Source organism: Acinonyx jubatus, chromosome B1 (genome assembly GCF_027475565.1).
Source record: "Acinonyx jubatus isolate Ajub_Pintada_27869175 chromosome B1, VMU_Ajub_asm_v1.0, whole genome shotgun sequence".
NCBI classification, from domain to species: domain Eukaryota; kingdom Metazoa; phylum Chordata; class Mammalia; order Carnivora; family Felidae; genus Acinonyx; species Acinonyx jubatus.
The window spans coordinates 82288578-82302971 of NC_069382.1; the positions used below are offsets into that span (position 1 = coordinate 82288578).

Sequence of the window (14394 nt, forward strand, 5' to 3'; positions counted from 1 at the left end):
TGAACATCTTCTGAAAATTCTCCTAATTTGAGGCTTATGTCCTCAGACACACCTTTGGATTCCCTGCCTTACCAGGGTTATGGAAAGATGCCATTCCCCTCATTTCATGAAGATTTTCACTCGCAATGCACTGTCTCTCTTCAATACAACCCCTCTCATGCATCCTGTGATTTAATAGCCATGTAAATCATCTTTTCAGTTCATGGGCCTTTCAGACTTTTCTCTACTTCAGCAACCCACTCCTGGGGTCATCCCCCAGATCTTGTCACTAATCCTACCCCTCCAGAGTCTACATTTTAAGTACTCTATTTTTGGATTTCCATCTCATATCGTGAGGAAGGAGCTGTGCTCCTTCTAGTTGCTCTTTGTACCAAGTCATTGATCCTAAAGTCATATCTTTAACCCTTCATAACCTCCCTTCCCCATATCCACTCTTCTTTTCTTATCCAGTTGCGGTTCCATGATCCATTACTTAGGAATCAGAGAACAATTCCCTCATATATATCCTCATCTCCTGGGCCCCTCTTCAGTTACTATACTCCCTGGGAAAAAATAGATAAGTGTACATAGAGGATAGATAGAAGATAGATAGATAGATAGATAGATAGATAGATAGATAGATAGAAAAGAATAGCCACAACAGCAAAAACACTGGTTAAATTCCTCACTTTGTTCACCTAATCCATGCATGCATCCTTCCAGCTGAGTGAACTGGGATAACTTGATTTCCATGTTTATAGGTTTCTTTTGGGTTCATGATTCTTCAGTACTGTTCTGTAGTCCTATGTTTCCCTGGTCCGTTTGCTCTCCCACTCTCCTGGACGGTTCTTTTACATCTCTTTCTTCCCAGAAATCTCCCCTCTTCCTAATTCACAGCTGATTTTACCTGGTTTCTGTTTCACTGAGAAAAGGAATTTGGTAATTTCCCATGCTGTATTTACTAACCTACCAGCATCCACTCTGCCTGCCTTGCCACTATTACAGATGAACTCTGCTTCATGTCTAAAGTCAACTCTTCCACTAGCCTTTTAGATTCCATCTCTTCTCATCTATCTAAGAATATTATCCCCTCTTACTCTTGTGTCATACATTATTTCCTCTCTACTAGATCATGTCTGTTAACATGAAAAATGCTACCCAATCTCCCATATCTTCTAACCAATGCTCTATTTCCCTACTCTTCTTTGTAGAAGAACCATTTCAAGAGCTGTCTCCACTTTGCCTCCTCTGATTGTCTTTTGAATCCATTTTCATCAGGCTTTCATCCTATTACTTTACCTAAACAGTTCTTGTCATGATCAGGAATAAATTGCCTCCATGTTGCTAAATCCAGTTGAAAGTTCTCAATGTTCCTCTCTTTGGCACATCTGTACACTGGATCATTATCTCCTTAAAACACATTCTTTAGAAGGTATCTGAGATACTAGACTTTTTTTTGTCTTCCTATCAATAGGAAGCTGGCCACTTCTCTGTTTCTTTTGCACATTATTCCTCATCACACCAACCTCTAAACTGTGAGATGTCCTACATCTGAGTCTAGATACAGAGTTTTCACTCTTCATTCATTCACTCACTTCCACTCAGTCTCAAAGCTTTTGATATCATCTATATTCTGATGATCCCTGTATTTTTCTCTCTATCCTTGACTGATCCCTTGAACTCCAGACTCTCACATCCAACCACCTGATATCTTTATTCGCCCTTTAAATTAATGCCTCACACTTAAAATGTTCAAAACTGAACTCTCCCTTCCTGTCTGCCTCCTTCCTTCCCCTAAAATCCTATGTATCCTCACAGTCTACCCATATCAAGAAATTGCAATTCCACCCTTCTCATTGTTCATGCCATAGTCTCTGTAGTCTCTGATTCCTCTTTCTCTTGCTATCTATATCCAACCAATCACAATATCTAGTTTGTCTCCCTTCAGAATAAAAATAGAATCTGACATGTCTTGACTTCATCCTAATTTCTTCTAACCCATTTTGGTGTTTCTCTCTTTGCTTCCCTGCAGTCTGTTCTCTGCACTGCAGCCCAGATTCTCATTTTAAAACTTATGTGTCAGCTTAGAATCTTCTTTCAGTCTTCCATCTCACTCACGAGGCAAATATTTTTAGAGTGTCCTATGGAGTTCTAGATGATTCACCATTGCTTGTGGTAGGCAGACTGCGAAGATGTCCCCTGAGATTCCCAGCTCCCTGGTGTACATGCCATGCATGATACTTTCCCTTTGAATGTGGGTGGGGCCTGTGAATATGATGGGATAGTTACTTCCCTTATTAGGTTACCCCATGTGCCAAAGGTGATGGGATAACCACTAGTCATTATACTAGGTAGCGGGGATAACCTTGTATAAGTTCCCATCTTAGCATACTAGGAAGAGAAACTCTCCTCCTGACCTTGAAAAAGCAGACTGCCCTCTTATGAATTGCCTATGGAGAGGGCCACATAGTAAGAATGTGAGGGTGATCTCAAGGCATGGAGTGTTAGTAGCAAGAAACTAGCTGATAATTGGCAAGGAAAAGGGGACCTCAGTCATTCAGGCACAAGGAAATAAATTCTACCAACAACCTGAATGAGCTAGGAAGTGGACTCTTTCCTAGAGCTTCCATGAGGCAGGAGAATTCAGTGCATCCTACATGATGATTTCATTCTTGTGAGACCCTGAGCTCAGGACATGATCCATACTTCTGATCTTTACACTGTGAGTTTGTGGTCATTTGTTGTGCAGAAATGTAAAAAGAATGAATACCTCTCTTACTTAGTCTTCTTGTACGCTCTTTCTACCCTACCCAGCTTTAGCCATAATGGTTCTTTCTCCTCCTTGAATATGGGGACCAGGTTCCAAGGCTTTTGGACCATCTGTTTCTTCTGCCTGAAAAGATTTCCCCCAAGAAAGATATGTGACTTACTTCCTTACTGCCTTTAGGTGTTTGTTAAAATGGCATTGTATTAGAGAGTTCTTTTCTAACCACTGAGTATAAAGTAGCAGCCCCAACCCGATGCTCATCGACCTTCTTTCCCTGCTTAATTTTTCTCCATGGAATTTATCATATTCTAATGTATCATTTATTTATTTGTTGAGTTCAAATTCCATGAGAGCAGGGATTTTGGTTTTGTTTTCTGTTGCAACAATCCTTGTGCGTGGAATAGTGCTTACAACATAGTAGGTCCTTAATAAAAGTTTGTAAATGAATTCATATTTTCTGGTTTTTGAACTTATTTTTAAAGGATTTTTGGTTTAAAATGTCATATTAAAGGAGAAAAAATATTTTTAAAACCACAACATTTTATAGCTTAATAAAAGAATGTAACGCAGATCCAAATGCAATTAAGCATAAAAATATAGACACTAAGAATTGCTTGGTTTCAGAGTGCATGCCCCATGGTGCAATTTAAAGCTTAGTGAATTTCTTACTACATAGGTTTGAAAAACATTATAGTCTAAAATTATGTTTATACACTGTAAAACTTTGACCATATACTGTATAACTTTTTTAATTCTAGCTTAAAAAAAAATCTCTTAGCACTGTTTCCTACCATTAAGGAACTGGCATAAACTACAAAGCACAACACAGGTAAAAATATACATAATTCAAAATTTGAGTATTAAGTACTGACCCATCACTAGTATTTATTGCTAATTATTTAATAATTGCCTCCTTTAATTCTCCATGCCTGCTATTTTTGGAATGTTTTCAGAATGTCTTAGAATATTTTGATTGGTTTAGTGACATTTGCAAACCATTCTTGTAAAGAGTTTCTGTTCCAGGAGCATGTCCATTTTGAGTAAGAAAAGAATGGTCTTAAAAATGTATGTATGTATAATCTTTGCTTTCAAATAATGTCTGAAGCAATCTATGCATGACCTCATATGGTTACTTTCTCCCTGCTATTTCCTTTCTCTTCTAATGATCTCTGCTTAGGAGGTGCTCTTTTCCTCTCAATCTTCTTTCTTTCTCTTACTCAAAATAAAAATTCAAACAAATAAATGTAATAAAATAAGTTGACACAACAAAAAGCCTTAGCAATAGTTTCTCTTTTGTAGGTCTAAATGTGAGTAATTTTAGTTGGTAGGTTCATCCCATGAATGGGAATCATTGGTTTGGGAAACTCACTGAACTTCCTGCATGAACACCTTCCTCTCTAGTCTAATGAAATGTTCCCCATGGTTCATGTGGATTTTTTCTCTCATATATGACATTTCTATGTCAGCATATATCTTGAAAGTATAGAGCATGGGATAAATTGACACTTTGACTTTGCTGTTTCAAGTCAGTATTGCCAGAAATTGGAAGATTTGGTTCACATAAAATAGGATAACCTTTTAATGATTTGGATTCTCTATTCCCAGACTGAATGGCTGTTTTTATTTGCTGTTAATGTATTATCAGAGAAAATGGCTGTGTCCTTTCTAATTTATTGTATTTTATAAATTAACATACAGTAAAATTGACTTTTTGTTGTTATATGGTTCTATCTATTAACACATGTGTGGATTCTTGTAAACACCACCACAGTCAAGAAACAGAACTGTTTTCACCACAGTGAATCTCTCTCCTACTTCCCTGTTAATTCACACCTCCACCCACCCTAACCCCTCTGACCACAATGTATGTTCTCTATTACCATAGCTTTTTCATTTCCAGGACATATAAATTGAATCATAGAGTATCTATCTTTTTGAGACTGGCTTCATTCACCCAGTCCAATGCCTTTGAAATTCATCCAAGCTATGTGTATCAACAGTTTTGGTTTTGTTTTTGTTTTTTAATTACTAAGCGGGATTCCATTATATGGTTGTAAGATAGTTTGTGTAACCATTCACATTAAAGGATATTTTGGTTGTTTCTAATTTGGAATGATTATGAGAGGGCCTTGTAAAATATTCATGTGTAGGTTTTTCTGTGACCCTAAATTTTCATTTCTCTAGGGTAAATATGATTGGAATTTCTGGGTCATATGGTAAGTGTATATTGAGTTGTATAAACACCCAAGATGCTTTTTTTTTCCCACCAGCAGCGTATGAGAGTTTCAGTGGTTCTGCATCCTCATCAGCCATCCTAAGGCATATAGTGACATCCCATAATGCTTTTAATTTTCACTTCCCTGTTGACCAATGACATTGAATGACTTTCCATGGTTTATTTGATATCTGAATATCCTCTTTTGAAACATGTTGGTTCAACTTTGCCCATTTATTAATTAGGTTGTTCCTTTTTTTGCTGTTGAGTTTTGAGGACTCTTTATGGGCTTTGGAAGCAAATTCTTTGTTAGATACATAATATGCAATTATTTTCTTCTAGTCAAATGCTTGTCTTTTCATTCACATAACAATATCTTTCACAGAGCAAAAGTTTTCAATTTTGATGAGGTTCAAATTACTGATTTTCTTCCTTTTTAGATTTTGCTTTTGTCATATTTAAGAACACTTGACTAAACCTAATTCATGAAGATTTTTTTCTTATATCTATATCTATATAAAAAGTTTTAGACATTCAGGTCTGTGAAGCATTTTAACTTTTGTTTCAGTTGTGAAGTCAAAACAAAGGTTCATTTTTTTTCCCAAATGGATGTCTAATTATTTCAATACCATTTGTTGAAAGGACTAGTCTTTTTTATTTAATTGACCATAACTTTGTCAAAAAATAATTGATCATGTTGCCTCTGTGTTGTTTCATTTATAAATATATTTTCCCTTTCACCAACACCACATAGTTTTGATTACTGTATATTTACAATAAGTCTTAAAATCAGTAAATGCAAATCCTCCATTTTTGTTCTTCTTTCTTAAAATTACTCTGGCTGTTCTATTTATTTGCCCTGACTTATAACTTCTTGAATTAGCTTATCAATATCTACAAAAGATCTTGTACAAAATCTACAAAAAGATTTTGATTAGTATTTTATTAAATGTATAGATCAATTTGGGGAGAACTGGCATCTCTATAAAGTTGAGTCTTCGAATACATGAACACTATCTGTCTTGCCATTAATTTAGAACTTCTTTAATTTCTTCCATCCGCATTTGTAATTTTCAGTATATAAATTTTATACATCTTTGCACTTAGGCATTTTGTTTGTATCTACCATAAATGATAATTTTTTTTATGTCAGTTTCCATTTGTTCATTGCTAGATGTTTGTGAGCTGAACTTACGTCCTGTGAAACCTCGTATAGTACTTTCAATATCACTCACATTTTCAAAGCTTTTGTTGTATCATTAAGACCTGTCCTTCATCTTTGTCACTCAGTTGACAGTCTGAGACCCGGGGGGTAGTCGAGTCCATAAATTATTTCTCAAAGTCTCTGATATTCTATTTAGATTCATGCGTGCACAGCTTGAGGTGAGGCCAGGTATTTATGAACAATATTAAGAAGTCCCTTTCCTGACCTCCTTCCTCTTCACACTATCCCTGGCACGTTCCTGTTTCTTGTGGCTTCCCGTTTGATCCTCCAGCCAGAAAGCTGGGGTTTTATTTATTTATTTATTTATTTATTTATTTATTTATTTATTTTTATTTCTGCTATGCAACTGCACCCTCTTCAGGGACCAAGAAGCAGAAGAACACAGAGAGATAAAAAGTAAAGGGATTCACCCTACACCCTTACGATGTCAATTGCAATCAGAGAGGAGACTTTCCTTCCTTCATAGTATTCAGCCTCCTGCAATTCCTCTTTGCTGTCACTTTTACTGCTGCCCCCACTGGATTACTTGGGGGCTGGGATGTGAGAAAGTGGAAAAAATAAAAATGAAAACCATTCTTCTGAGTGTTGGGAAACCCATTTTATATTCCTTGTGCCAGAATTTGAGGGCTTCTCCTGGAGTTCTCTCTGTTTGCACCATTGACCGCCTCTAGGCTTAGGGCTCTGTTGAGTCCAGATCAGGAGCTACCAGAGAGGGGGAAATGGTAAACTCACCGCTGGCTCAGTGGTATTTAAAATTCTGATCTACCCCAATATTCCTGGTGCTATTTACTTTGAGTCTTCAAACAGCTACTCTGTCCATCTGTCCAGGTTTTATAGCTGCATTCGGTGGATGCAGGAAGGTAGAGTGTACTTACTCCCTCTTACCTACAACTCATTATGTACCAGTGGGCAGCTCTTGATATCCTATTATTTTTAATATACGTTTGGTTGCCTACGAATCCTGACAAATTCATTCACAAGATGCCGATCTTGTTTTCTCACCTTGTTTACAGGATATGTCTTAAGTTTAAAGATGTATTTTATACTTCACCTTTACATTGAATCAACAAGTTTCCAAACATAACTTATCATATATTTTTGTAATAAAGTCATGAAGAGGGAAAGATATGCTTTAAATTATTTCTATTAGGATAATTACTTATATTTGAATAGTACTATTTTTAGTAGTAAAGAAGATGCTATGAGCCAATGAGTCTGAAAATTGAAGAAATGTATTTGTGATGTACTCTTGAAGCTTTGTGGCCCAGACTGTACAATATAGTAGTCACTGCCATACATTAAAGCAGTTTTGTACTTACACTTAAGATCTTTTGTTTTTGGTCACATAAATCTTGTGGGATAAGTAGGATGGCTTACTATCTTCATATTTTATAGCCGGGGACATCTTTATAGATGCTATGTTGCTTGCTCATGGTCACATAGCTGTTTACTGTAAAGTAACCAAGGACTTTGTTACTCAAAGTTCACTGCACTGCTCACTAAACCATACTCTGTTATTTAATGGTGTGTGATGGCATAGATAAGTTTGAACCAAAAACACCAAGTTCCCCAAAACCCTTGACAAGTACTGATATAAGGCCTTTAAATACAGGCTATACTGCAGTCTCTCTGGGCAGGCATTAGACAATGTCTCAGGACCTTTAATAGAGGAAAGAGAATAATATGGTGACATTTAATAATAGAGGAAAGAGAGTAATATGTACTTTAATAAGAAAGCCTGACAGGAATGCCTGGGTGGCTCAGTTGGTTAAGGGTCTGACTCTTAATTTCAACTTAGGTCATGATCTCACAGTTCGTGAGTTCAAGTCCTACGTGGGGCTCCATGCTGATCGTGCAGAGCCTGCTTGGGATTCTCTCTATTCCTCTCTCTCTGCCCTTATCCCACTCATGCTCGTGCTTGCTCGCTCTCTCTCTCAAAATAAATAAATAAAACTTAAAAAAAATAAAATAAAAAAAGAAGAAAACTTGGGACACCTGGGTGGCTCAGTCGGTTGAGCTGCCGACTTTGGCTCAGGTCATGATCTCACAGCTCGTGGGTTCAAGCCCCACATCGGGCTCTGTGCTGACAGCTCAAAGCCTGGAGGCTGCTTTGGATTCTGTGTCTCCCTCTCTCTCTGCCCCTCCCCTGCTCACACTCTGTCTCTGTCTGTCTCTCTCTCTCTCTCTCTCAAAAATAAATAAACATTAAAAAAAAATTTAAAAACAAAAAAAAAAAAAGAAGAAAACTTGACATGGATGGAATGCAAGAGAAGGCTCTTGGAAGGTGAAAGTAGGTTCTTCAAGCGTAATGAAACAGAAGTGAAAAACTGCTTGGGATGTTACCGTTGTGAAGGGACATGTGTAAGAGACATTCTAGAGGACTAGTCAGCAGGGCTTAATGACTTATCAGAAGGTAGAGGCAAGACACAGGTAGAGATGGAATATTCTATGGCATATTTTTCTTTGGAAATGATATGCTCTTGACGTGTGTGAGTTGGAGTTTCAGGAACAGTTTAGTTTCAAGCTTACAGAATGTAAAATATCAGGACAAAAGGAATTTGGAGTTCTAGACCAGGTAAAGAATTTCTATCCCTGATGAAAGAAGTTAGAGTAGGGAATGTAGAATTATGATAGATCCTCATACACGGGATACTTGAATTGTAATTATGGATGGAATTTCTGAAGGCGAGCTTTATAATGAGAAAACCAGAGACCAAAACTTGGAGCATATAAGCTATAATGTTAAGAACTACTGAAAGTTTTATTTAAGTAATAGTTTGAAAGTATTTTATGGCTTCTGACATTTATGAATTTCAGCCAGAATAGAGTGTGCTTAGTTATACATACTTAGATAGAACTCTCACTTCTTTCAGCCCTGAGTAAATCTAGCATCGCCAGGTAAAATGTATTCACCAGAAAGATCGTCAAGATGCACTCACTCACTAACTCTATTTGTTTACCTTTGTTTATTTTCTTGTCTGGGTGAAATTTGTATTTCTCAGGTCCATGTCTAGACAGTTTAAATGCAAGGCACATCTCACAGCTGAAGATCCTGTGCATAGCACAGGACTACTTTATATTCACAAAAACTGGCAGTGCTAATGATGGTTTCTCCCTAGATGTTTACAGAGTCATTTGTTGGTTTGCATCTCTGTGGCATTTCCAAAACAGAGGAATTATTTATATGCTGCTGTTTAACATTTCCAGAGTTTCTTTTTTTTCTTTTTCTTTTTCTTTTTGCTCTAGTAAGGATAGTGTAGTAGATGGTGAAGAAGTCTAGAGGAAGAGTCATTAAATTTTCCTTTGTTAGAAGACTGTTTTACACTCCCTTTCATTCAGTCCTCTAAAAGTGTATGTTTCTGCATGTGATTGAATATTTCATTAGAAAGCATTAGGGGAGGTATTTTAAAGGCAGATTTTAAAGAACCTTAACCAGTAATCTACTCTGCATGCTGAAAATCTGAGTGAGAAAGGAATGTAGACTTGTATTGCTGAAAATCTCGTTTGCCTTCCATCTTGTTGTCATGGTTAAATATTAGTGCACAGAAGCCTCCTCCCCCACACAAATCTTTTTTGCAGAGGATACATTCCAAGACCCCCAATGGAAAATGTGGTTAGTACCAAACCCTATATATACTATGTTTTTTCCTATACATACCTACCTATGGAAAAGTTTAACTTATAAGTTAGACACAGGAAAAGATTAACAAGAACAATAATAAAACAGAGCAATTATAATAATATATTATAATAATTGTTATGTGAATGTGGTCCCTGTCTCACAGAATATCTTACTGCATTGTACTTACCCTTCTTCTTGTGATGATGTGAGTTGATAAAATGCCTACATGATGAGATGAAGTGAGGTGAATGACAGAGGTATTGTGACCCAGGCTACTGTTGATTTTCTGATGATATGTCAGAAAGAAGAACATCTGTTTCGGGACCACAGTTAATGATGGGCAACCAAAACGTCAGAAGGCGAAGCTGTGAAAAGTGAAACCAAGGATAAGAGGGACTACTATATTTGCTGAATTTAACTAGGAACTTTGATGTTGTGATCAAAATACTTTATCGGCCATGAACTATTCATCTTTTACTTCTCTTACAGCTTTCAGCATTAAACAGTGGTAATGACCTGTCAAGTGACTGAAATGGCAGTTTTTTGTTGTTGTTGTTCATGTAGATTGAGATAGTTATTTATTACTGCAGCCTGTTCTTATTGCCATATAAATTGCTAGGAAAGTGTGTAAAGATCACTTTTGTTTCCTAGCTCAGTCAAATTTGTATCCTTGTAAAAATGCCAAGATGCTGTGCTGTAACGGCAGTAAAATATGTATGTATGCATTGGATATTATAAGAAAAACTAGCCCTTTTATTTGACTCCAAGTGTTAAGGTATTTGCCAGGTTTCTCATGACTTTGGCTTCTTCGGTTTGTTTTGGGGGAAGGTAAGATGGGAAGGTGGGAAGAGAGGGGAGGCTAGAATGTACCTGATATTTTCCCCAAGGCTGTATCAGCCCGTGATGGCCTATGGTGCCCATGATAGAATCATATGATGCCATCACAGGGGTGACCGGAGCACTGGGCTTGAGTGCTGGTATTAGAGAATAGCTATTAGAGACCAACTCTTTGTTTTGCAGCGAAGAAAACTGAAATCCAGAGAGCTGGAGTGATATCTCATTGGTCACATAGCTAGTTAGCAGTTGAACTGCAAGTAATACTTGGATTTCTTGGTTCCTAGCCCAGACATGTCTTCTATATATCTTCCATGCAGATACAGTGATTTCCGCTAGATAAAATTCAGTAGAATTTTAGTGATAAATAATAGTTAAGCTATTATTACTAGCCTCCTGAACCTGATGGGTGATAAATTGAAAGCATAATTGAACATTTAATAATGAATGTTTTTTTCTAAATGTGTAGGAAATCACCTTTGAAGTAGCCTTTGGAAACATGAAATAGATATTTCAGTCATGACTCCCCTGATTGAAGAGAAGTGTTGAATACCCATACTCTGTGTGTGTTAAATTGTTGCAGAATAAATAGAAAACACCTTCTACCTTTTATGTTCTAGTTCATCGACAGGGTGAACCATACTTTAGGTGTCTTGGATTCAGCTTTTTAGTTTATAATTTGGATGCCCCATTCTTTGTCGTCCCCAAATCTCAAATGAAGAGACTTGCTTTAGAGTAGTTAGAGCTCCCTATCCAAAATTGTTTTGGAAAAAAAAAAAAAAAAAGATTTTAGAATCATTCTAGAGTCCCTAGATTGAGCAAGCTCCTTGCTTTGATTCTAATCTGGGACTATTTGGAAGCCTATAGGAGATAAAATGAAGTAGGAAACCCTGAAGGCATTAAAATTCTTTAAAAAGTAGCCAGATAATTGTTTTAAAGGGAATAGAGAGAGCTATAGTTCAGAAGCTTACTCTCATAGTACATCGCTTATTCATTCACTTTTGCACTTTGGAAGGTTCAGCCGCATTGTAATTAGTTATAAACCTGTGTTCTTTGAGCTGCTAGGAGTGTAAGCTTCATGATATCATCTGTTAATTCTAATTCTTTGCATCTCTGGTGAGCACTCAATCACTGTTGAAATGCATGTGCCATGGGATCCTGTAACCTCTTACTATAGTCTTAGCTGCCTATTTTAGTAACATTCCTGAAGAGGATCGAATTAAATATGATACATTAACGACATCACTGTCTATTCCTGCTGCTGCTGTGGCTACTCTTACCACTGCTGCTGGTACTACCACTACAGTTACTACTACGACTATTCCTGCCACTGCTCTACCACTAGGACAAAGAGGAGGGCTGGCAGGAAAGAGCATTCATCTCATAGAAGGCATTGTGCTGAGCACTTGACATAAATCATGCCACAATTTAATCCTTACAAGAAAATTCCCAGTCTCCATTTTACAAAGTGTCATGAGGTTAAGTTCTTTGCCCAGTTCATGCAGCTAGCAGGTAGCTCAAAACTCCTGCTTTCACGCTTTTAACAACTATGGCATATATTGTTTTATTACTCAGTCCTGTGGTGAGGGGTGGGGGTGTGAAAAATCTACCCTCGCCTTCGAAAAATTATGGCATTATTTGGTTTAGTGCATTGAAAAAATGTAGACAGTCACACATAGGCTTTGCATTCCTAGAAATTCAGCTAGCTCAATTTGCTCAAGCAAAACATTTCTAAACAACTCCTATGTGAAGAAAAAGATGTCTGTAATTGTTATTGATGATCCACTTGGGGGAAAAAGAACCTGCAAACCTCTAGAAAAAGCTGAGTAGTGCCAATGAAAGCTCTTATTAAACTCTTTAATTAATAACTATCAGTACTGAATAACTGTGCCGAGTTAAGTCACATCATGATTTATGACAAGTTAGTATGTCATTTTCAAGTGGGAAAATGGTATAATGAATTTTTTAAAACTATGCCAGAATTGGAGCTGATGCAGTTTTTCACAAATCATAGATTATAATGCCATCCATATACGTATCTTCTTTATGATGAATGTTTAAAGTTTCTGTATTAAAATTTCAAATAATTGAGTCAATATGATTTCCACTGACTTTAAAGTTACCAAAAAGCATTTTATTTCATATGTTACTAAGATATCTTAATACACCACTTAACAAGTAGAACACTTTTCTTTATGTACACATTTTTATTTTATTACATTATGACATTGGGTATGCATCTGTCACCAGAATTTTACTCTTTCAATTTTCTTAGAAACATACTTCAAAGGGTATACTTTATTATTTTTGTTTTTTGAGAAATACCTACCATGATCTAGTAACATAATTGGGTTTCATTTTCACCTAACACATTCATTATTTTAATTAGCATTTTGCTAAACTACTTTATAAAAAATGTTCCTAATCCTCTTTTCTGACTTCTTTAGTAATAATATCATGACACTTAGAAGGAATTGGTTGAAAGAAATACACTATTTGTATCCTAATTAAAGATAAAAACAAATTTCAGAAAAAAAACATGATGGAAGAATATGAAGCATTGCATTTCTGTTAGTCAGTTAGACCTAGAAAGAAGTTATAGCAAAATGACATGCCTAGGAGGTGGCTTGCTACCTATTTTCAAAATAAGATTCAAGGGGAAAATATCATTATGTGTCACACTGTTCCAATGGTATGATGGCACTATTTATTCTATATCTTTTCTTGTCCAGGAAAAGAAATTAGAGAACCTTAAAGGATGGTGGTTATTAATTTTATTTTTATCTTTCATTGTTAATCAGAAAATTCATTGAAGACATTAATGATGGCAAAAATCTTTAATAAAATTGTCATCATCATTAAATAGAGAAGTTTTTCAGTGACCAACAGACTTGAAGGAGCTAGAAACCTGGATTTCTCGTTTTGCCATTTTGTTACCTTAATGTTTATTTATTTTTGAGAGAGAAAGAGACAGAGTATGAGCTGGAGAAGGGCAGAGAGAGAGGGAGACACAGAATCCCAATCAGGCTCCAGGCTCTGAGCTGTCAGCACAGAGGCAGACACGGGGCTCAAACCCACGAACTGTGAGATCATGACCTGAGCTGAAGTCTGGCACTTAACTGACTGAGCCACACATGCACCCCGCCATTTTGTTACCTTAGATAAGACTTTTCATCTTTCTGAGTCTCTGATTCTTTATTTGATTAAGTTATAGGTTGCACTAAATTATCTCTAACGTTAATTTCTGTTCTGCATGTACCTTAAATTTCTTCTGTTTACTGGAAGAGAATCTCCTTTACCTCGTCTCTTAGAGAGAAAAATGAAGGGCTCCTGGGTGGCTCAGTCGGTTAAGTGTCCGACTTCGGCTCAGGTCATGATCTCACAGTCCATGGGTTCGAGCCCCACGTCTGGCTCTGTGCTGACAGCTCAGAGCCTGGACGCCTGCTTGGGATTCTGTGTCTCCCTCTCTCTCTGCCCCTCCCCCACTCACACTGTGTCTGTCTCTGTTTCTGTCTCAAAAATAAATAAACATTAAAAATATTTTTTTTAAAAAAAAGAAAAATTATGTTAGGGAGAAGGCACAGAATCAGATTTTGTGGCCAGTGGTCCAGAGAGGAATATAAGGATGTTTATACTCTCTTCTATTTTATTCAGCTGTAATCTCTATAACAGATTTGCACAACATTCCATGCAGTTGGCATAGAGGAGCCATGGTTTCTGCTGTTGTGGGGGATGTGGTGTTACCAAACAGG

At 36.8% G+C, this 14394-nt stretch overlaps 1 protein-coding gene across 9 annotated transcripts in view; it reads left to right on the forward strand.

Moving 5' to 3' along the window:
* The window catches only part of INPP4B (inositol polyphosphate-4-phosphatase type II B), a 761046-nt gene that overhangs the window by 527794 nt on the left and 218858 nt on the right, over window positions 1-14394 (forward strand). The window lies entirely within an intron of this gene.